Raw genomic sequence first — 23379 nt, 5'->3', positions numbered from 1 at the left:
CCAGGTTGGCGGCACTATACTTGTAGTCACATCCTTTAATTCCTTATTAATTGAATCTTACGTCCATTTTTCCACTGCTTTGTCTGGGACTGATGTTAGACCAGTCAGGCCAGCGTGAAAGAATGAGAGGTTTGTTCTGCTTGACCTTTTTGGGTATTGATTAAGAGAGGAATTATACAGACCACAGGTATTACATCCTGCGAATGTTCAGCGTGTGCATTGTTACCTCTGAGTCTGAGATATAAGTCTGTAAAATTGGGTTGATGGCAAAACCAGGGCATGGCTATAGCCAGCGTTTGGAAGTTCTGGATCCTCGAGTGGCACCAGGGGAGTTAAACAGGTTAGTAGTGAAAGAGCATTTGGGTTGTACCTAGTGGGAGATGTGTAGAACGAAGTGCATCATGTACATCAAGGCAGATAACACCATTGTGGTTTCATTCTGGTTTCATTAGGGAAACCAAAAGACCTGTAACTAGATTAAATTTTTGACTTCATCCAGTAATATATCAGGATAAGCCATCCGAGAAGCTTGTGAGTTTGCTTAATCCTAGGAAAAAAATGTGGTGGGGTTTTTCTTTATTTAAACATTCTTGCTTCAAGCTTTAGAGTGTTCTTATTTGGGAATATGTTTCCAGTTATTTGCAATGTGCTAATTACCCGGTGGCAGAACCTAAGTGGGTGTAAATTGTCATATCTCTGCTGACTTCAGTGGAACTGTGGCAATTTGCACTTCAGGAGGATCTGTCACCTAGATTCCTGCCAAATCCAAAATCCCTCCGTGCTAACTTGGCTGGGGAGCCTCAGGCTCGTGGGAATACAGAAGAAAGCAAGCGTTTTGCAGGGCTTAAAACCCTGCATGTCATTGATTTGTTAGCGCTCGTGTTTGGTGTTCAGTCCGCCACAGGGATGTGTAATGGATACTCGAGCCATCTCGGCTGATGAGGAAGGAATCCTGCCTCAGCTCGCGCCGTTGCCGTGGAAACCGCTGCGGTGGTACCCAGGCTGGAGGGGGGCACCCGGTAATTCCGTGCCGAGGAGGCAGAACACGCGCAGCCTCCAAAAGCCTCTGTCGAGTTAGAAACGTGTTAGAGGCTTCTGCTTTTTATTGTGTCTTCCGACGTGACCGTGCATCCAGCCGGGACCTTGAAATGCCGGCGCCGTGGCTGGGGCGGCAGAAATGCCCTGAGCTCGCAGACAGCTGACCCTTCCGTCGCAGCAGGCGGAGTGAGGGATGGCTCAGGGTGACGGTAAATAGCGAGTGGGGAATTCCAGGCAGAAGGGCATAAACACAGATTTGTTTGGCTATCTGACATCCCGACGCTTCCTGCCGTAATGGCCTTTTAATTGATTAATCCTAATATAAAAGATTCATGTTGTCAGCTCCCTGCACAGCTTTTTCAGGTCAGTGGCGTCTCAGGAACCTGCAGAAATGGCTCTTGTGTTGATGAGAGCCGTGGAGGAGATGGTGGGGACAGCAAAGAGGGGAGCAGGAGGAACGGGAGCCTCTGCAGCAGCCCGGTGTAAGGTACATTACCTGAGAGCAGAGCACTGTTGGTGTGCTGCTTGGAGATGGGTGAAGTTGTTCTGCTGGTGACTGCACCAGTGATGGAGACCAGGGAGGACACCAAGCTGTGGCAGGTTCTCCTCTTGGTCTAAGCTGTTGATAGGGCTTTTTGTGGCTGCTAATCTGACCTTGACACATTGAGCCCTTCCCCATAAATCCTGCGGTGCCTACCGACCTTCTGAGGGCATTTCTCCTGGGATGCCACAGGAGGTGGTCAGCTGGTTTTCTCTGTCTACCAGGGCTATAAAAATGTTTGAGGTAATGATATCACTGGCAGGATGATACCCAAGAGCCTCGTGAAACTCTGCCCCTGCATCTAGATGCATCATGCAGCTTCGTCTGGAATTTTTCTATTGGAACAAGCAAGAGGAGAAAGCAATCCTTGTTTTCCCTTGCTCTGTTCATTCCTCAGTTGCGTCAATGTTTTGAAAACAAATGAAGGACTTCCCTAAAAATCACAGAGTTTTGTGAGTGCTTCTGAGAAGATTTCCTATGCAATTTTTTTAGATATTTACATCAAAATTTGTCTTTTCCTATGTAAAACAAAGCAGCTGCATCCCTGCCTGCCTCTTCTCTGTCCTCCCGTGTCTGACCTTACTGAGCGTGCTGCCTGCAGCCACCCTCTGTGTGTCCTGGTCTGCTTTTCCTCCTGCCTCACTCACACGTGTCCGGTGAAGGTCCATCCTGCTCCTCCTTCCAGGTGTCCTCCATTGGGATGCCTGCAGAGAACTTGCTTTGCTCTGTCCAATGAAGTGCTGTGATTGCCTCCTTTGAGGAGAACATTGTTTTTCCCATCACTCCTTATGTCTTGCAAGGTCTCTTACATGGCACAGCAGAGTCCTGTCCCCATCCACCGTGTCTCACATCCACAGCAGTATTATAACATTATTTATAGTCCCAGCGAAGGACCTGGGGCCATGTTGCTTTTCTGCATAGTTAAATAAAGGTGAGGTGAATAATGAGTTTTTCACTCCCTCTGTGCTTTAACTCTTGGTATTGTTAAACCCTGTCATTGTTTTTTCACCTTGTCTGAGGCTAACTGTATTTATTCATGTTATGTATTGCTTTGAAGGCGTGTATTGGGCATTCATTTGAGTCAGCGGCCCAAGTGATGCAGCCCTTTCTGCAGGTGTATAGCAGTGAGCACAACAATCCTCTGGCGAATTGGGACTTTCTTTAAGAAGATAAACCACAGGCAGTGAGAGATTTTTCCAGAATCTTATTTATGCACCATCTGCTTGTATGTCTCATCCCTTTCCCAATCAGGGGAATTTAAAGACTGTGAGAACCCCATTATCCAGATTAGAGAGGAGCAAATACTGGAGGGGAGAGAGCAGCATGGGCTACATGAATGGCCTTTTGCCAGCATCTGTGACTTTACCCTACCTGCCCGTCCCTTTGAACCACTGAATGTTAGAATAAGCACATTGATTCCATAAGCAGGTGTAATGTACCAGGTAGCAGATTTTATTCTACTTTGGGCCTAATTCATTAACATTTTGCTTGTACAGGCATATCATTATCTTTATGTGGCTTCTCTGGTTGCCCATATGGGTTTGTTGGCTGCATAGTATTTTTCAGCAAGGATGCAGCAAACTTGCCATCTGGGTGATGTTTGCCCGACTACTTGAAATAGGTTTGGGTTGTTTTTTCTCAAATATGGCCATAAGAAGTTTCTGTTATCCCCCATTTTTGCACGGGTGGTGCACAGTTTGCTTTCCTCAGCATGGAAGTGCTGGGCAGTGGTGACTGGTGTTCGGAAGAGTTTGCAGTGTGGGGATACAACAACCTCTCTGAGTTGAGGTCTACAGGGTCTCTGCCGTGTTATGTTCAAAGGTCTGCAGAGCTGAGGAAGCAGGCTTGGGAGCTAATAGAAAAAGCTGTTTCTTTGCAAACAAATGTTGATATTCCAAAAATAAGGGTGTATTTTATTGCGCCGTTCCCGGATTGGTACATTGCGTAAAGTTGATTTATAGATGCAGAAACAACAAGGGAACTGCGGGAGCTGTCAGAAAGTGGGGATGCGAATGTGCTGGGATGTGCTGCAGCTGTGGGAGCGGGGAGGGTGCTCCGTGTGCTGGGGAATTGCATCCTGGAGCTCATTCACTTCCCTGGTGAAGGCTGCGCCCGCTCTTGGTACCGGGACACTGGTGCCAGGTGGCTGGTGAGCATCAGCTCCGCTCTGCATCGCTCACCTCGCGTGGCTCGGTAGAAGAGCAGGGAACACACAATGCTCTGTGTTACTAAGCAGCATCTGGAAAATTGCCCTGAGGTCTTACATTCATGTCTGTAACCTTTGTAAAAATATTATTTCCCATTGCTACCCGGTTTTTCTAATGTCAGTGTACTAAGCTCTACCTCCCAGTCTTACATCTTACACACAGCGCTGCCTGCTCTATACCCTAGAGCTCATGTGTTTTCTAAGCTGGCTTTCAAACATAGCTGGTTTAAAAAACCCGAGAAATCAGGGGAGATGTTGCTGTTGGCAGGGAAAGAAGTTTTTATCATGGTCTGGAGCAAAATGCACAGCGGATCTTTAATTGAAGTTCACCTTTAGCATTCAGGGCTCTTCTGGCTCCCGTTTGAAAGCCGTTGCGGTGGATCGGAGATTAGCTTTCCTTTGGGACTTTCTTCTGTGCTGCAATTGCAGTGCATAGAGCCAAAAGAACAACACACATACCTGCTGGTGGTGGTGGTGGTGTCGTCTCGTTTCCCTCTGTGAAGTGCAGAGGGTTAAGAAGCTGTATTTAGATTATGGGAAGGATTGCCCAAAAGTGCACGTTGCCAAAAAGGGCAGTTCCTGATCAGCAGTCACAACTTCAGTAAAGGCAATGGTAATGCAATTGGTTGTACGGTGCCACTGGTACTGATTGAACATTGTGGAGTTCACTGGAATTTAAGGAAATTAATACAAATCAGGTATAACACTGTTAGTCAGAATAGCAAATCCCAGCATCTTATATTTTGACGTGTCTATTACTTACATGCAAATTCAGTCTTTTCGGCAGAATTTCCTTGGAGATAAACATTCTATTAGGAAGTTAAGGAAGAGGACACAATATGTTGATAGAAGATAATCTACTTGTTGCTTGAGGCTGGGAATACAACGGTGAGAAAGAGGGAGGTAGCTTTTAGATCATTTTTACTCTTTGAGATGCATTCTCGTCTCCCTTTGGCCCACAGATGTTCTGCTTGCACGCTGTGTAAACCCACCCTTTGTTAAATGGTGTGTATTTAGCAACACTTTGCGCAGTGGAAGATCTTTGCAGCTAAAACCGATGTCTTGTGCAGGTTGGGTGGCTTTCACATGCAATTGCATGTTAGTCAGAGTTTTTTAGCCTCAGACAGCGTGTGCTAATTGCTGTTATGGCGTGGGCAATGCTAGGATGCTTCAAAGAAGGAGTAATTGGTAGCTGTAGGGCATGATGAGGCTCCTGAGCAAGGTGGCATTACATTATTTACAACACTATACCATGGAGGAGAACAGTGTTCGGGAAACAGCAGAAAGCAGAACAGAAAAGGGCAAGTTGAACAGATCAGGAAAATGGGTGGATTTATGCTCCATGGCAGGTTCATCATAAGACACAGGAAAAGTCACACCTTCCTGGGGTGGCACAATCAGTATTTAGAAGGCTTCAAAACCTGCAATTATCCCAGTACTTTATAAATACCTGTCTACATTACCCTCCAAATGACTCCATTTCACATGCTGCTGCTGTCACCATGATGAATCATTTCACGTACAACTTGGAGATGATGACTTCTAAATTTAGGGCTTGGCGTCATGAAACCTCCCTGAATGTCTGTATGTGATGAAGATCAATCCTGCTCAGAGGTGCCTAAGCCGAGGTAGATAGCTGGGTGCTCATCCCTCTCAAACAGTTGCGGTTTTCCTCTTGTTTAAATAGTGTGTGTTTGTATAAACCAGTGGATAGCACGTACTTCACTAGCAAACCCAACCGTGCTAAGTCAGCACCTTCTGCAGCTAAAATGCCTCTTCTAATGAGAAATACTCACAAGCTAGAAAGGCAAAGGATCTTTTCTACTCTAACACCATAATGACACTGACAATGTGAAATTAGGTGAGTTATTTGAGCTTGATTTGTCATTTGTGATAGCAAATCCTGACAGCCAGGGGAGATGTTTTATAGTGCAGGTAACTGGAGGGTGCTAGGGTCCTGATGGAGATGCTCATTCCTGTTCACTGTGCTGGCGTTTGGGGTAATGCTCTTCTCCCCTTGCTGGCTGTGCTGGTGCTCCTCTGATCCAGCTTTTCCCAGTTGCAGTTTCCCTCAGTGCTGCTTCTGCTTAACCAGTCCTTTTGGTTCTGTTTCCTTGTCTACTTGCTGGGTGTATGTGTTACGCTGAGGATGGTTCTGAGCTTGTTAGTTTGTTAGTTTTTGAACTGTCTTCCTTGTAGGTATATTTACTTAAGGCAAAGAACAAAGTAATGGAGCTCTAGCTGAGTGTACCTTCATTTGTTTTAAGTATTAGAACCTGAGGAAGATGATTTAAATGGCAGAAAACGATGCCAGTGGTCCACAGAAGGTAGTGTGGGTCTGCGCCACGTGCTGGGAAGCTGTGGTGCCTCCCTTGTTTTGGGTTCAAATGCTCCGTGTCATTAAACCACTGCCCACAGTGATGGAGGGAGGGAGCTTGCAAGACATTATTCAACTTTAACTCAAATGTGTGGGAAATAGGGTGAAAAATACAGAAGATACTTTCAAATGATGAGTGAAAGAAAGGCCGATGCTGTTCTTGAGCATCTACTTGCTAAGGAGCAAGTCCAAGACTGAGACCCGTTTGGGTAAGGAAAATCCACATCTCAATAAAGATTTCGCTGGGAATTGCTTTAAGCAAAGAGTCCGCAGCCAGTCTTGGACTCCTGTAGGAATTAAGTTTAAAAATAGATGTGTCGACGTGGCACTTAGAGACATGGTTTAGTGGTGGACTTGGTAGTGCCAGGTTAGTGCTTGGACTCAATGATCTTAAAGGTCTCTTCCAACCTAAACAGTTCTGTGATTCTTTATCCGCGACTTTCTTCCATATGAGGGCATTTCTCCTCCTCCTGCAGTACTTATGCTGTTATTCAAATAATAAAGAGCATTATTATAATTAAATAAATAGCTATAATTAATGAATAATGGGCATAGCTTGCTTTGCTGGTTTACCCTTGACTGTTCCCTAGAAACAGATGCCTGCAGCTCCCAGGCAGGGGAAGCTTCAGGACAGATCTGCTCGGGCACGTGGTGTGCATGGTGATTTGTCTTGGTTATTAGAAGTGCTGTGGAGGGAGAGCAGACGAGCCCAGCAGCACAAGTGGCTGCCACCCCATCACCCTGCAGCTCCTCGTGTCCTGTGGGTAGATTCTCAGCAAGGGAGAAGGAGGATGAAGCAGGCAGGACCATGGTTTCTCCTTTCATCCAGCCTCCTCCTGTTTCTTTCTGGGGCAGGTTTATCTGAGACTACACAAGCCCAGAATGGGCACATATAAAGGTGAGGTTAATCAGGCTGCATAGGCAGGTGAAATACCATGATGGATGCTGCTGGTCTGTGGGTCGAGGCAATCAGCCGGGCACTGTTGGTGTCATCACTCCAAATCCTGCCTGAGCTGATGCTTTGGGTAGTTGATAAGTACCCATATAAAGAGAAAAGCCAGTGACCAGACCTGTGGTCAGCCCAGCCCTGGCGTTGCAGACATCCTCTTGGCACCAGCACCAGCATCCTGATCCTGGTCTGATATAAACCAGCCTCTGTTTATATCAAGAGGAGTTGTGGTTGCATCTGCTCGTGGTCTCCCTGTGCTGAAGGCCATATAGCCCGGTCAGCAGCCACAGTCCAGGGATCCCTTCCCACCCGTGATTTGGCCTTTCTCTCCTTCTCCATAGTCACAAAACAGTTTCAGTATTTTTTATGGAAATTCTGTCTGCTTAGAATAAGGTAATTGATACAAGCAATTTCAGTTCCCTTTAATATAACAGATCTCAAGTGTGAAACCTCCTTAGTTAATGATCAGCATAAAATAAAAGTCTTTTTTTAGTGTAAGTTCTCAGTTAATTTTACAGTTCGGTTGAAATGAAAATATCATTAAACAGGATAGCATTAAACTTTATACTTATTGGACCTCCCCTACTCTGCAAGGGAGAGATAAGTTGATGCCTCAACAGTCACTGTGGTGAATCCAGCACTCTGGTCCCTGTTTCTTGCTGGCATCACGAGTGTGAAGATGTGGAACAAAGAGGGGGTCTGGGGCTCAAACATCCCTCCTGGCAGTGCAGGCTCCGTGCAAGCTGTGAGGGGAGCACAAGCAGGATAAGTCTGGTTTGTAGATGTGCAGGAGGAAATGTGATAAAATGGCTATTTCTCAGTGCTGAATCCTCATCTCTGCTGCGTGCGTCACGGAGGGCAACTCAAACGTAGGAGACACTTTGTACTGCAGGGTACATCGGTGACGGCAAAACCATGTCCCACGGGAAACATTTGGGATCCTAAATTGCTTTTTTGCTGGCACTGGGAGACACTAATGGAAGGGACTAGCTGAAAAATGCATGTTTGGTCTGGGATGGGCAGCTTGTGGTGAATGGTACAGGGTTTCCATACCGGCTCGGGTTCTGATTGCTTCCACTGATGGATGTGAATGTGGCTGCCTCTGACAGGTCTCTGCCTAATGGTGTTCCTCGCCAGCTCCCCTCCAGCCAGTGGTAGTAAAACAAGGTGACTGCTGTTTTGGTAGGGTGCCCAAAATCGGCTCTGAACGAGCACTGGGGGAACTGGTCCTCTTCAGAAGAGTCTCCAAGGGTACCGTATCCTCCCCAAACCCTGCAGGGATGCTCAGCTGATAGACACGGTCAAATCCAGCCTCAGCACGAGTCAGACCCTCTCTTTTCCTCGACATCTTTAGAGAAACACCTTTTTATTCCAAATCACATTTGCAAGCAGACCTTGAAATAAAGCAATGATACTCACACTACAGGTAGTGCTGCCATTGGGGGGTGGCATCCTTAACAGTTAAAAGGTAATGCCTAATTTATTAAGAGTGCCTACTGAGTTTAAAAAACAAAGGGTTGCAGATAACCTCTGTTAATGTTACTTTCAGCTGTAGTGCTGTTCAGTTCAACGCTGAGCTGGGAGAAGTCCTCGGTGTTGGTTGGAGGCTGTGTGGGTTCAGCGTGTGAGGACGGGTGAGCTGATGAGGAGGGAGCACCCGCAGGTCCCCTGTAATTGTTTGCCATCCACCTGCAAAGAACAAGGAGCTTTGAAGGGTGTGGGAGCTGCGGAGCTTTGTGCTGCTGACAGAGGGCAGGGGATGTGGTTTCGGCTTCTCATCCCACTGCTCTCCCTTCCTTCAAGGAGAGCATTAAGTACGCGTTGTGATTGATTTTTAGTGAGCCAGGTGAGAGCCAGCTTCCTTCCTCAAGGCAGGGGAGGTAAATAGCCACGTTTGCTGTTTTTAAAACCAAACTAGGCTGTAAGCTAGACCATGTCAAAATCCAGCGTTGCAATCAATGAGCTTGGGAAAATGAAGGCAAGATAAAAGCTCTCCATTTAAAGGGAGAGTTTAACATTGAAAAGGAAAAGATAGTGAGGAAACAAACTGTTATTTACTTGAACTCCGGGAGGCAGGGTTGTTAGAGAAAGAACCATGAAAGAGGCTTTGGAGTTTGGAGGGAAAAAGGAGGGTTTGGAGTCAAAAGGTTTTAAGGAGTGATTCCACGCGTTGCCCAAAGAAGGAATGCTTTGCAGCATTCTGTCCTCTAAATTAACATTAAATACACAGCAGGGTCTTGAAGGGGGTGGTTTCACACTGCGGTTCTTTGGGCTAAAAGTTCCACTCTTCTGGCACATGGCTCTAAAGACAAATACCTCTTGGTTGGAAAGGGATGTGATGGTGACAAACCCCGTGGGAGGCTCTGCTCGCATCCGGGAGAGTGTCCCCGTCCTTCTCCCTGTCTCCTCTCACCTTAACCAAGCGACATCTTCATCAGCCGCCCTGCTGCTGATCTGCTGCTGATGGAGATTAATAGAGAAAATATTTCTTAAACACTTCGGTGTGTGCCTTCATTAATCTGTGCTCGGACAATTAATCTTAAGGGGCAAGCTGCAGAAGGTGTCAATTGTGGTTCCAGGGGAGGATTTATCCAGAGGTTGAGGAGGTGCCGCAAGCGGTGGCAGCAGTGTCAGAGGAATGTCCTTGACCTGCAGAGCCTTGGATACGAATAAAACCATTTCGTTTTTAAAGCTCTTTAGAACCAAGTGTAGTCTTGGCTCTGTGGGGCTGTGTGGCCTCTTCAGGTTCAGTGTGAGATTAGGGAAGAAAGAATAGGTGAATAGTTGAATTAATATCCATCCTTAATACTTTATCGTTATGTTGAAGACTGCTCAGATTTTGTTGGAGGTTTTGTTGTGGGGTTTTGTTTGTTTTATAGTTACTAATAATAAAATTTGGCATGAAACTGGAACCGTGTGTGTTATGTGAGTGGCTTCGGTGTGGTGATGATTTATTGTCCACTTGTGCTTATGAAAGCACACTTGGTAAATTCCTTGTGATTTGTAAACCTGCAGGCAAGTTATTGGATAAAAATGATGAATTGGACGGCAGAGGGAACAGATTTCTGTCCACTCCTGGGACTCATTTGTAATGACACATTTTGTGGTGTTAAGGTGAGGTTCGGGCAATCGAACAACCCAGAATTTTCTGTTTTCTTTTGCTTTTCCTGGAATCTTGAACTTGGTTCCAGTGACTGAGAAGAATTGCTTTTCAGTCCCATGCTGTAGCTGCCTTGAGTAAGACTCAGTGCACAGCCAGCCTCAGTGAAGCATTTTATCTTGGCAGTAAAGAGGTATATGAGCGTGTATTTGTGCCTTTTGTCCCAACTGCTGAAAAACTTCTGCTTGCAAAAATGAAACAAACAGTGTTTAACTTTACACGTGCTGCTGTGAATCTGCCGTGATCCGGATGCTGTGAGTTGCACACGGAAGCATCGATCTATTCTTGAGCTATGTTTAGCCAAGGAAGGTTTTAGAAAGTGAAGTTTCTCTGTACGGGCAGTGGTTTTGTAAGAGGGGGCTGCTCTCAAGGGATGGCATCTCACTGTTTCAGTCTTGATACAGCTGAACTCGTAAGTCATTCCATGGTCAGGTAACGTTTCAGTTCTTGCTCAGATGACATCCGTAATTAGATGGGTGCATCCCACCTCCGGGGAGCGGGGGACGAAGAGCAGCCCTCTGAAACAGAAATGTCAGCCTTACAGATGGGGACGTGAGGACCTCGGAGCTGCTCCTGTAAGAACTAAGCTATTTGTTGTGCTGGAAGTAGAGAGAACGTGGAAATGCTGTTTTCCAGCAGTTCTGTTTCCATCCCTGCAAAAGGATGGAGGGTTTTTGGAGCAGCTTGTCCACAAGAGCAGGGGGTCAGGACCTGGAGCAGCAGTTCAGCTGCTGCTGCTCTGGAGGCAGATGACTTTTCTGTTTGCATCACTTGCATTCAAGGAAGAGATGCTTTGGGTTGAGAAAGATGCTGATCTGCCACACTCAGAAAAACGCTTTGAGAACCAGGGGGATGAAAAGAACAGACCTAATGGTGTAAAGAGGAAAAGTTTATTTTATGAAGTCTCATGGTCTTTTCCAATTACTATCAGCCTGGAAGAAATAAGTTTGAACGTTTTAATTGCCTGTGATGGGGAAGACGGAAGATTCCCTCTGCGTGAGAAGAGGTGATGCACTAGAAATGATTCAGCGTTCTGTTTTGTCAGATACCTCATCAGCAATGTCTTGCTTCTGTTGAGAAAATATGCAGAAAGCACTTTAGAAGCAAAACTGTTGAAGCTGCCAGCTAATCACTTGACTTTCGTTTGTCAGTGCCCTGTGACCGCCTGGGTCTCCTCCTCTCTGCCCTGTCCCTGGCTTCTGCAGCACCCAGGGCTGTGCCACTGTGGTCACCCTCCAAACAGTGAGGTCTGGGTCATCTCCAGGGATGTGGGAAGTGTGGACGTTGGGAGGCTTTGCAACCCTCAGTACCTGCTAAATAACCTGCAGTTGGAGTGATGCTATTTGTAGCATTTTCAGGTTCTTAGTTAAAAAGTACAAAAGGTTGAAGAGGGATGCGTAAGATCCCATCTGTGTGAGCAGAGTTTATGAGATTAATTTGTGTGAAGGCTTGCATGTAGTTAATCCATAATTAATCAGCAGAGCCCACCGGTTCTATAATTGGATGCTAGTGACAAGTTAGTTAAAGCGAAATTAAACCCCTTTGTGTCACATTCGGGTATGGGAGACGTTGCAGGTTATGTACTCGATGGATGTACCCTGGCTGTGGGGGTCTGGCCATTGCCAGACCATGCAGAAGAGCATGGGCACAGCTCCTTGCAGTGCAGCACGTTCCTGTTCTGTCCCTGTGCTGGCCGAGCAGCCCAAAGGGCAGGAGGAAAGGGACTGTCCAGACCTAAGGTCCAAGATGCCTCCACCTTGAGGTCTTATTCCACCTGAAAGAATGCAAATAAGCCTTTGTTGGCAGCATGTAGACAAATCCTCTTCAGACATCTCTATTTTGAATGCCAGTGATAGAAATTATTTTACAAATGTGAAGAAAATTTGCTCATAGTTTGTAATTTTTGCTTGTATTCTCCAAAATGTCTCAGGGCATATGGAAGGTATTTGCTTTTGTGTTTAGAGTTGTAATTTCCTTCCTCAACAGTCCAAGTGTCATAACTGTTAAATAGTCCTGAAGAACCCTTCAGAAAGCAGAGCAATAACTTGTAAATTCTTCCAGATAATGTCACCTCAGGAAGACAGGAGGAAGGTATCTGAAATTCTGCCGTTGTTCGTACAGAGGATACACTGGTCCTGTGTATCTTCCCATAGCAGATCTCTTCCAACATTCGTTATCTGCTCCAAAAATGAGCTTTCCATCTTCTGATAAAAAATTAATACAAGTAAAACATTGACCTTTTTTGCTGCTTCTTGAATGTCAGAAACACTTGGCTGTTTGCTGGGGGTGAACTTCAGTAAATTTAGGCACACTAATCTTGAGAAATTAATGTTTTGGGGTTTTGGGACAGAAATGAAATATTTAGAAGCAAGCAATAGGAACTTAGTATTTTTACAATAGCTTGTCCAGAAAGGCATTCTTAAATCCTACGTTCAGCTATTGCTTGTGAGCAGTAGTGGAGCTCTAAGGATTTTAAATGGGAATGGGAAGATTTAGTATTGGCATACATGATAATTTTAGGTTCTGTAAATGCTTTGTAATTAAGGGATTCACTGGGAGGAGGTTTGAAAACGCTTCCAAGTTTTCCATGCACTTAGATTCAGTTCAGGAGTAGCTGAAGAGCTTAAATGACTTCCTGAAACGGGGAATACCAACTTCTGAAGCTTCTGTACTTGATGGAGTACAGATAGCCCTGCCACAGTCTTTGAGATGCTCTAATGTGAGTTACACCATCTTTGCAAAGAGCTTGAAATGCCCAGACAGGGAAGACTGTGTGTTGATCATCAAATCACTGACCTCAGTGGCTTCTGGTCTCAATGTAAGTAAGCAGTATAAAGAGAACAGGTCCAAGGAACTGGGTATCTCGCAAACGAGCTGAATGTGTCACTTTGCAGGCCCAGTGTAGTGTGTCTGCTGATAACTCCAGGGCTAATTTTGCACAGGGGAGGCTGCCAAAAAAAGATTTCGGCTCAGGCTGCTGGTCCATTCCAGCACAAAATTAATCCAAGATAGAGCTGTGTATATAATTAATAGCTCCCAAAAGTTCTTTTGTACATTTATATATTTGCTGTAAGTTGTGTTTGTTAGTCTTTAGGTCCTCATGGACCTAAACCCGAAAGGTGGTGAATGCATCACACCCTCTGCCCCACCGTGGTGTTTGCAAACACCACTGGCTCAGCCTGCATTGCCCCAGGGCACTGTCAGTTTGGTCGTGTTTTCCCATGCTGCAAAGGTCTTTCTGTTCCTGAACAAGAGATCCAGCTGGATAATAGAATCTTTTCTAGCTTGGGCCTGTGTGATGGCCTCGGTAAAGGCAGCTGGGCTTGAGAAGGTGGTGGAGGTTTTATTGCGATTGATGGATATTTGTCATCCTCACTCCAAGCCTATCCTGGTCTCTTTCCCACAGACCCAGTATTCACTTTTCACCCTCCTGCCCCCCCATTGGGTATCCAATAGGATTTGCTTCCCCGCTCCCTCTTGGTGTCCCTGTTGAACAGAGTACAGCCGAGAGCATCCCGACAGGATCCCAGCATTGAAATCCAGAGCCAGGGTCACACGGAGGTACTGATGCTCTCCCTGTCGATGCCTCTTGCCCTGGCTCTGGGTCATTACATTATCCAGCCCTTTGCAATCCATCTGTAGCATCAGCTCCCCCTTTCCTGTGGTGCTGACTTCCAAAGCCTGGCTATCCCCTGGAAGAAAGAGCATTCCCTTTTTGTTCATTCTGACTTTATGAGACATTAATTTAATCAAGAAAGCCTTTGTTCTTTTCTTACAGCACATGTTCAAATGGAATGACTAATCACTTTCTAAATCTTTTTATAATTGTGTGTTCGCCACCTCAGTCAAGTCTCCGCTAAGACCAGCTCAATAATCCTTTTTTTGTGCAGTGTTTCCTCAGATATAAATGTATTTAGACCTCTACCTATCTTCATTAACCTCCACCAAATCTGTTCGGTCTCAGCTCCTATAACAGCTGAGACAACCAACACAGACATTAATGGTTTGAACAGGTTTGTATCTGATTTTCCATTTACGTTGCACTAGACATGATTAAAGCCTTTGAGTAAAGTCACAGCTAAATCCTGTCATAGCCTAGCCCATTATTTTTTTGTTCTCCTATTAGGATTTTAGGCATTTCTTTGACATATTTTTATTGCCAGATTAGGAGGAAAACACTTGTTTGCAGTGTTCTCATTATATTGTCTTTGTAACATTTCTAAAAGAGAATAAATATAAAATACTTCTGTGCATAGTGGTCATATTTCAGGATGACATTAATATGCTCCATGATTTTCCAGCTCGCAATTCTTCTAACCTTGTGGTGACAGTCAAGAAACCTCATACGTGGGGAAGCGTGCGGCTGCACAAGCCGCTGGAGTCGAGATGATGTGCAGGGACCTGGGTAATGTCTCTGTCCAGGAGGTTTTATGTATCCCACGTGAGTAACTGCTGAGAGTTGGGTTAGAAAACCATGGAGCCAAGCAGCCCCTCGTACTGCTTTTCCTCTTACTAAGCCCCCGCTGATGTTGGTGTTGTTGGACTTTTCCCTTACCTGAGAATATGGGAGCCTGGGTTTCACATTGAGCTTATATCAGCCAAATCTCCTCTTAACCATCTCTTGCAAACTCGCACTGTTTCATACTTCAAAGAGTGTCATTAGACCATCCAACCCTAGAGCTTGTGCCACCCTGTTTGTACCCACGACATGTGTCTCCAAGTCCCTTTGAGTGCTCCAGCTCTCCCACCACAATGCATTCTTTTCAAGTCCTCTCCTTATAGTACCTCCAGCTCTTCAGCTGCAGACATCAAATCTGTTTGGTTCTTTCTGTATCTGTTTTCCTTCAGCTCTTCAGCATCCCTCCAGTATGCACCCAAGAACCACATTATCTGTCTTCACCCCCATGTTGCGTGGTCGCCACATAAAGGACGTGCAAGCTGTGGCTGTGTAATCCTCTCCAGAGCCCTCATTACCCCCAAGAAATGTTCCCCCATCTTGGAGGATGGCAACCAACGCATTTGTTTTCCTTGAAGGGAGTTCATCTTCCCAAAATACCCCGTTCCCAGCTCCTCCACGCTCCTTTGGTCACTTGTAACTTGTATTTGCAGCAATTTTCTGTTTGTTGTCAGATCACTGATGCAAAGATCTAATAATGCTGGGCTTCGGTTCCTGAAGAGCAGGATAGGGAGGCTCTGATCTTAATTTCCAGTGAGTGGCCATGAGACGAGGCTTGGCAGGAGGACAGCTCTGGCTGATTTGGAAGCAATATTGACTGGTGTGTTCACAAGATGCCTGTTATCTTCATATTCATGACGAGCGCCTGCTGCTTTGTCACAGAGTTCAGATATATCTTGTGTGCCAGCAAAGAGTGGTACTTCTCTGAAAACTTTGCTTTCATGGAAGCGAAGATGATGTTATTCCTGAGGCTCGGTTGTTCTATAAATGTGTTTGGTTTTATCATGTCATTCACAGCATCCACAAGAGTAGCTTCAGAACAGGGCTTACACGACACGGCCTCTGTCCTAGGTAATCCTCCTAGAAATCAGTGATTTGTGCTCAACCTTGCTCTTTCCCATCATCTGAAACATCTCTCAGGTCTCCTGAAAACCTTGGAGATTATTCTAGAACATTCAAGCCAAGCTTAAATGAAACCCCAAGTGGGTCTTTTGTGGTACAGGAACATGATGGGCGGGAGCTAATTCAGAGCGGGATGCTGTGCGGGATGCCTGGCTGGGTTATCATCTGATCCGGAGCAGTCCATGGCCTCCAGGATGCCCGGCTGGGTTATCATGGTCATCCCCCATGGTTCCCACCAGCCCTAAGGAAGCTGTCAGCTCCTGGGAATCTCATAATCCCGTCGAGGATCCCGTGCAAGCTCCCCCCTTGAATTGTTCCCATTTTCCTCCTACATCTCCCAACTTTGTCCCTATCCAGGCAGCATCCCTCCCCTCCAGTTCTCACCCAGGCCAGGGTGATTAAGCACTTAAATTGATTAATCAAATTTCTTGTGATGAGAACTACTGTCATTCATTAATCTGAATGGGATTATAAATAAGAGTTGGCAGATAGGGGAGACAAACATGTTGACAGATAGACCTGCTGCTTTGAATACAAATCACACCGCTGCATCTGGAGGGTTTTAGCTCCTGGCAGCCTTGGGATATAGCTTCCCTAAAGGTAAAATTAGACTGAGATTAAAGTTTCCCCATATTAATAAAGAAATATGCATTTATGAGCAGGCAGCTACTGCAGGTGGGTGTGTGGGGCTGCATACCAATGATCCTACAGCAGGACCAGCCTCTGGATTTTGCTTCCTATGGAATTCATGAAAGATTTTATGAAGTCAGTTGTAGTCAAAACTCAAGGATAACCCAATTGCAAGTGTGTGGCTAATACCAATTTGAGCAATAAAGTAGCAGGCTAGCGTGGGCAGTTCCTATTGAATCGTCTCGGAGTTGACAGCATTGCAAATAACAGAAAATTCCTATCGGATTTCGTGCTTGTAGAGATGCTGTCTGATGCTCACTTGTTAGAGAAACAGCACCTTGTGCCTTTCACACTGTGATTTCCTGCAGGACGTGGTTTAGGTGACTTGGGAATGGTGTTGAAAGCCTCACCACATTGCAGCCGATGGCACAATTCCCAGCAGGCGGGGTTGCTGCAGAGCACGCCGAGATTAAAGCTGTCGCTCCTTGTTGAACTGGCCTCGTGCTTTTCTTTTCATAAATAATTAAAGAAGTCTTATTAAACGAATTACCAGTAGAAACAGTGAAGAGGCTGATGCTGGTGTGTACCGTGCTGCGGTGGCGTGTCAGCCTGCAGGGCGAGGTCAGGGATCCAACGTGCTCCTCGCCATCACGGAAAGGGGAGTTTCTCTGCGCTGATGCAGCATCATCAGCAACTGGCCCATGTCTGGCTCCCTCAGACAGAGAGAGGCTGGGACCAGTGTGGGCTGTGAACACCCGCAGAAAGGCTTCCCCTTGGACTGTAATGTGGTATTGAGCTGCAGGTAGGAGATCAATGGGAAAGTGCTGGAGGATTCAACAGCTGGTGGACAGGACTAGTAAATGCTCTTACTGAAAACACAGGCTACCAGCACGAAGAGCAGAGGTTTGGGCAGGCTGGAAAACACTGTTACTGACTTGCTTATTATTATTATAATTTAACCCACTGCATGACAGCCCCACTGGAGTTGTAGTAACACTTGTGTGTGTCTTTCCCTTTGTGGTAAGTCTGATGAAAAGGATATCGTGGTGCCTGCTGCACAGGGCTGAGAGGAGAGGGGCCGCACGCCGTTAGCATCTGCACAGGAAAGGTGGGAAACCCAATGGGAGTTTCTGCTGAGGCAGAACCACTGAGTTTCCTCATCCTCTTCCTCTCCAGTGTGTCACCTTTCCCTGTGTGGTGAACCTCAGCAACGGCAGCGTGCCCAAATCCCACAGCCAGGTTATTGGGAGTAGGGAAAAGCCCCGCACAGTTATTGAAAGAGGAAACGTTGCTATCCTTTTTCATGCACCAACATAATACATAGAAAGTCCAAAGACTAGACCTAAAGGAAATAATGTTCACTGGAAAACTCAAGGGAAGATGCTCAAACACATCACTTTCTAGAGACTGCTCTCCTTCTTACGGTGAAGAAGATGCAGCAAAGTGTCCCATTGATGGGAGGTGTTTGGGAATCATTTGAGTGAGAAGTTTTCAGGTGAAGATCCATAGTGTGTGTGGCAGGACTATGGTAAAGAAAGGTGCGAGGATTGGATTGGGAGGGTGGAGGGATGTCTGTCAAGCAGAGAGCACAGGATTGCAGGCATGAAATGTAGATTTCAGAATCTGGGGCACCCAATATTGGTACCCACAGATGCAGATTTCTGGCAATTAGCCCATGTCATCAGGAGCATCATTTCTAACAGTAAGAAAGTTAAACCCCGCAATCCTTGCAGTGACTTCAGAACTCCACAGAGGGAAAACAGGGTTTGAGAAAGAGCCCATTAAACATTTAAATATTTCATTAAATATTGAACATCTCAAAAATTGCTTTCTAACGAGTCCCAAGGTAAACAGAGCAATATTTGGTAACAGAAGCTACCAGAAGTGACAAGGTCCTGCAGCGAGCAGAGCTTGGCTCTGGGTTTGGAGGCTGCGGTAACCTCTCCTCCTGTGATTAGCCATCAAACGAGATCCCTGGGCTCGATCCAGAAGCTGTTATCTAGGTGTAACTGCTGGTGACATCAAGGGCATCAGGAGGGTTTGAAACACGTCAGATAAAGAGCCAATAGGATTAAACCCAAACTCTGGCAGCAGGCGACCGCCGGAGCTGCAGCCAGGCACCGGTGCTGCAGCCCTGCAGCAATAGTCCAGAACGAAGGATCAGGTTCTCCAGGACTCTGTGACCACCTAGAGATTGCAGGATGGTGTTTGAGACCTGCTGTCAGTGCACAGGGACTCCGTGTCCAAACTGGCAAACTATAAGCAGTTACCTAAGTTTTGTTGCAGTGGATAAAAGGCAAGCAGCAGCAGCACAGACCAGTCCAGCACCGAGATCTGAGCAGGGTTTTGTGCTTTACTGAGTCGAAGTAAAGAGGAAAATCCAACCCATCCGTGCCTGTGTTTCACTAAGATCAGGAGTGAGAAAACATGTTTAGCAGTGTTGTAGTTGAAGATTTGCAGCAGTAACGGGAAATTTTGGATGCCTCCTTATGTTATGACACTTTTATCCCTTTTTAGATCAAAACAGGACCTCTGGGTGCAGCCTGCCTCCCCCCTGGGTGATTCCTCAGCGCCGCAGGGTTCACCCACAGTTACACCTCCCCATATTCCCATTTATAAAGCTGAACTGGGGCCGATCTGTGCGGAGGAACGCTGGGGCCGGTGTCTCGTCGCATCTCTGTCATCTCGGTGTCACTGAGCATCGCTTTGCCCTACGAGAGCTGTCAAAAACCTGCTTCTCCTCCCGCCTGGCCAAGCCCCCGCCGCTGCTCCCCCTTCCCCAGCCACATCTCGCTGCCAGGGGAGGAACAGGAAGATTGATGGCTCAAGGTTCCCCGTGCGTGGTGCTGGCACCGAGTCAGGGGGTTTATAGCAGCACGTTGGCTTTTCTCGCTGAATGTTGATTAATGGAGCAGGCGGGAGCCGCTGCTGTCTCCCAGCTCCGTCGGCTGACAGGGGCAAGCCTAATCTGATGTTTAAATGGATTTGGAATGTGTCCGTGGCTTTAGCATCTCTGTCCTGAAGGAAGGACCATCTGCTTCAAGATAACCCGATCTCGAAGGGTGCTCACTTCCAGTCTGTTTGAAAAGAGAGGTGATACACATAAAATTTGAGGGTTTTCCCTGATGCTTCTAATTTGGTGGCCAACAGGCAGCTCACGTTAGAGACTTGAGGTTTTCACTTGCCTTGCTTTTCCAACCGTGCTCTGCCCAGTAAAAGAAGATTGGCAGAGAATTTAGTGGGTACTTGTTACAGACTCAGATGGGAAATTGCTCCTATGTGTAAAACAAACGAATTACTACAAAGAGCTTACAGATTTCTCTGATCACAATCTGTATGAAATCCAGAGAAATCGATTTCAGGTAGATTGGTTAGTGTCTCTGCTGGGCTATGAGAGAGTTGGTGACATGAAACAGTGGTATCTTTATAAACAGATAACGGAAATGACTGTGATAGGGATGGGAGAGTAGGTTTTATTGTTGTGTTTTGACTGGTATCTCTGGAATTCAGGTTACTGCACTGAAGGATGCTGATATGAGAGCTTACAGGCTGCTTTTCCATATTCCCCTCTCCATCTGAGAAACCTGCACCAGGGCAGCCTGAGTGCTGTCTCATGGCTGTGCTGTACCTCCCCTGGTGCAGTGGTAACAGGCAGGCTGAGGGTGAGGGCAGAGCTTGATTGGGCTCAGATAGAGCTGCTAATTTAGGAGACCTGTACTCTGTCATCAGGGTGATGAGAAGAATGAAGCTGACACCTCACTCAGCTTTCCCGGGAGGTTTGATCCACGGGAGCAGTGCTGCCGCTGCAAGCAGTGTGCTGTTCCCTATGGAAATGGGTGGACAAGCTCTGAAATCGTTGGTGTAATTACAGAAGGAGATCCTGAGCAATGTGGTGGTGTGATGGGGATGGTTTAACAGGGTGGTGTGACGGGGATGTGGTTGGAGTGCACTGCTTAACACCACCACGAGAGCTAAGAGTGGTGGCGGTGGCTTTCCATGGCCCTGTGCTACCAGTGTCACAGGCCGTCAGCATGGTTGTGTCCCCATCCCTGGTTTGTTAAACACTGCCACTGTGTTCCTGCTGGGGCCTTTGACTTCCTTCTGTGGACCGTGGGGAATGTTATGTTCAATTTTAGGGCCCTTGGCACCAGAACCAGGTTCCAGAGATGTCTCTGCCTTTGCTTGTCATCCAGCACGGAGCAGAGGACTAGGCAGAAGCCAGCACGTGTTGGAGCACACGTCCAGGCAGTGCCTGGGGCACGATCCTTCCCTTGCATCGGGCTCCTTGGGGAATTTGGTGGCCATTTCTGTGTGGGCTTTGGGCTCTTACAGCACCTCAGGGGGATGCAGGCAGCAGTCTTTTCTTTTGCAGGTGCGTTTGCTTGATCCGGGAGCCTTTTCATAAGGAATTTAACATCCCTTGTTGTGATGATTTCATGCTTTTTTCTTTTTGCTTTTCTTTTTAAACCGTGTTTTGGATTTCATTTGTCTCGGAGTCACATTCCATTATTTGGGGCATTTTTTACTGCTGTTGCCGTGAGCACATTGCTTTGCAAAGTCTATTTGTTTAGTGAATTCAGTGCAAATCCGAGCTGTTGGGGTTCACACATGGTCCCTGGTGCTGAGCACGAGCCTGGTCCATCCCTTGCCTGCAGGCACAGTCGTTTCTCCTCAGTCACCTGTACAGACCCTGCCCGTGATGTCTGTGGGCTGATGGGGTGTTAGAAGTTGAAGCCTTACACCAGAAAATTACTCCAGTATATTTTAATTTAGAGCCACAGGTCTTACGTGATTTGTTCTCTAAAGATTGATTTAGCTTCTTATTAAGGGAATTGGGGATTCAGTGTGAAAATCTGAACAAAATCTAGGCAGTTGTTATTTTTTTTTTAAATATCCACTAGAATAACTCACTGGGGAGAAGAATTTCAAAGCCTGTCCAACCCTATCTTGAATTTTTGATTCTCTCGCTCTCCAATTCCCATTCCCACGGTGTTCTTGTTAAGGAAGAACACCTCAGCATTATGGTATTATTTTTAAATAAGCCACAATCACTTTAAGGAGCTCAGGATAAAATAAAAAAATCCACTAATACTTTGATTCCCCCCCTCCAGCTCTCAGAAGTTGGATAATGCAAGATGTGGACTGCATATAAATGGAGGGGTCGGCAGCTGTAATTGCACAGCTCCCCCCCCTCTGCTCTGAACATGTGTAAGGACAAGCACAGCCTCCCCAAAAGGCGGCTGTGGGAGCTGATGCTGCAGCTCTGGACCACGCCGCAGCCACCATGGGCATCCCTGTCCTGCCATGGGCATCCCTGTCCTGCCATGGGCATCCCTGTCCTACCATGGGCATCCCTGTCCTGCCATGGCAACAGGGATGGGAGCGATCCCACAGCCCGGGATGCGTGTCCCCTGGCTTCTCCAAGGGGACAGGCTGATGATGCCTGATGCTGTCCCAGCACGTGCTTCCCACTCACGTCTCAGCCTCTGTTCTCAGAGCAGAAATCAAGCCGCTGAAGTGGCGTTTCTCCTCAGACACCTCGGAACTGCCTTTTCTGTTCTCCTGGAGATTTGGTAAACTTCAAAAAGAGAATCGTGAAAAATGTTCTCCCCTGTCCAGCCCATTAATTCAGGCTGCTCAGGACAGAATTAACCTTGGCAAGCCTTCCAGAGGAGAGAGTCGTTCTAACCTTAAAAATCTGCTGATTAAAGCTGGTTTCAGGAATTCGATTTCACTTAATGTGTTGGCTGAGCGCCCAGCCTGGCATTAACATAGCCACAGACACACAGGCCTCCGCAGCTTTTCCCTCCCCAGTAAAAACCCAGAAAAGAAACCCCAGTTAATGAAACCCCTTCTGCCTGTTTCGAGCAAGGATTTGTTTTAAAGACTCCTTTAGCTAAAGGCATTCCACGTTCCCTGTCTCCAAAGGCCAGCCGGGCAGGTAATTCCCTTCTCCTAATGAGGTGCAGCGCAGCATGGAGTGGCTGCCGCTGGCTCTTGGTGAGGCAGAGGGACCATCACTGCCCGTGTCGGTGCTGAGGATGCACCCCCTCCTGTAAACCCCCACGTGTCGTGTTGTGAGATGTCATGTCATCTAACGGCACTTAACTCATTAACCTTGAAAATCCTCCAAAACAGGGAGGCTCGGACTTCTGAGGTTTCTATTTATATCTTAAACATTTTTTAATGCCTTTTTATCTGAAAATTAATGTAGCTTTTATTGCTGCCATCACTCATTCCGTCCTTACTCCAGAAGCTGGGTTTCCAGGCTCTGTTTCTCCCACTACAGTGCATTTCTCCACAGCCGTGTTATCCCTCGGTCCAAGTGCACAGTGAAGAAGAATTCCCACTGTCTTTCCAAGGCCAGGGGCTTGCTTATACGTGGATCTCCTTCATTCCAGCTGCCCAAGTTAGAACATCCAGCCCCAAAGCATCAACCCAGAGCTAGATTCCCGTGTCCTGACGCTTTGTACATTCTGTGAGCCATTAGGAGGATTTTTGTATGGGTTTGCAGAAGTGTTGAGAACCATTTCCATGGAGGTGGGCTGCTTTTATGTAATTCATTATTGACACCTCTAGAATTATATGTGAGACGGATCTGGAGGTAGAGAGCGGCTTTCCTCCCTACTGACTGCAGGGAGCTACCAGGAGCTCAGCACTGGTGCCTGTCATTACTTGTTTTAATCCTGGTGCAGTGTCAGTCGAGCTCCCAGCAGCAAGCTATGGGGTGCTGGTGTGTGTTGATGTGCACTGCACGAGATGCTGGGGATGTTCGTGGATGCTCCTGGCTGCTCTGGTGGCGTGCCCCAGACCAGCTTGCCCATCCTCTCTGGGAAGCTGTTCGGAGTGGGAGATGCTGTGCCTTCCAATCTGCGTTCCATAGCGGCAACCAGCTCTGAC

At 46.7% G+C, this 23379-nt stretch overlaps 1 protein-coding gene across 7 annotated transcripts in view; it reads left to right on the top strand.

The window, feature by feature from the left end:
- Positions 1 to 23379, top strand: part of CAMTA1 (calmodulin binding transcription activator 1) — a 240515-nt gene that overhangs the window by 102820 nt on the left and 114316 nt on the right. The window lies entirely within an intron of this gene.

Source organism: Strigops habroptila, chromosome 16 (assembly GCF_004027225.2).
Source record: "Strigops habroptila isolate Jane chromosome 16, bStrHab1.2.pri, whole genome shotgun sequence".
Lineage (NCBI taxonomy): Eukaryota > Metazoa > Chordata > Aves > Psittaciformes > Psittacidae > Strigops > Strigops habroptila.
This window is presented reverse-complemented; position numbering and strand designations above follow the sequence as displayed.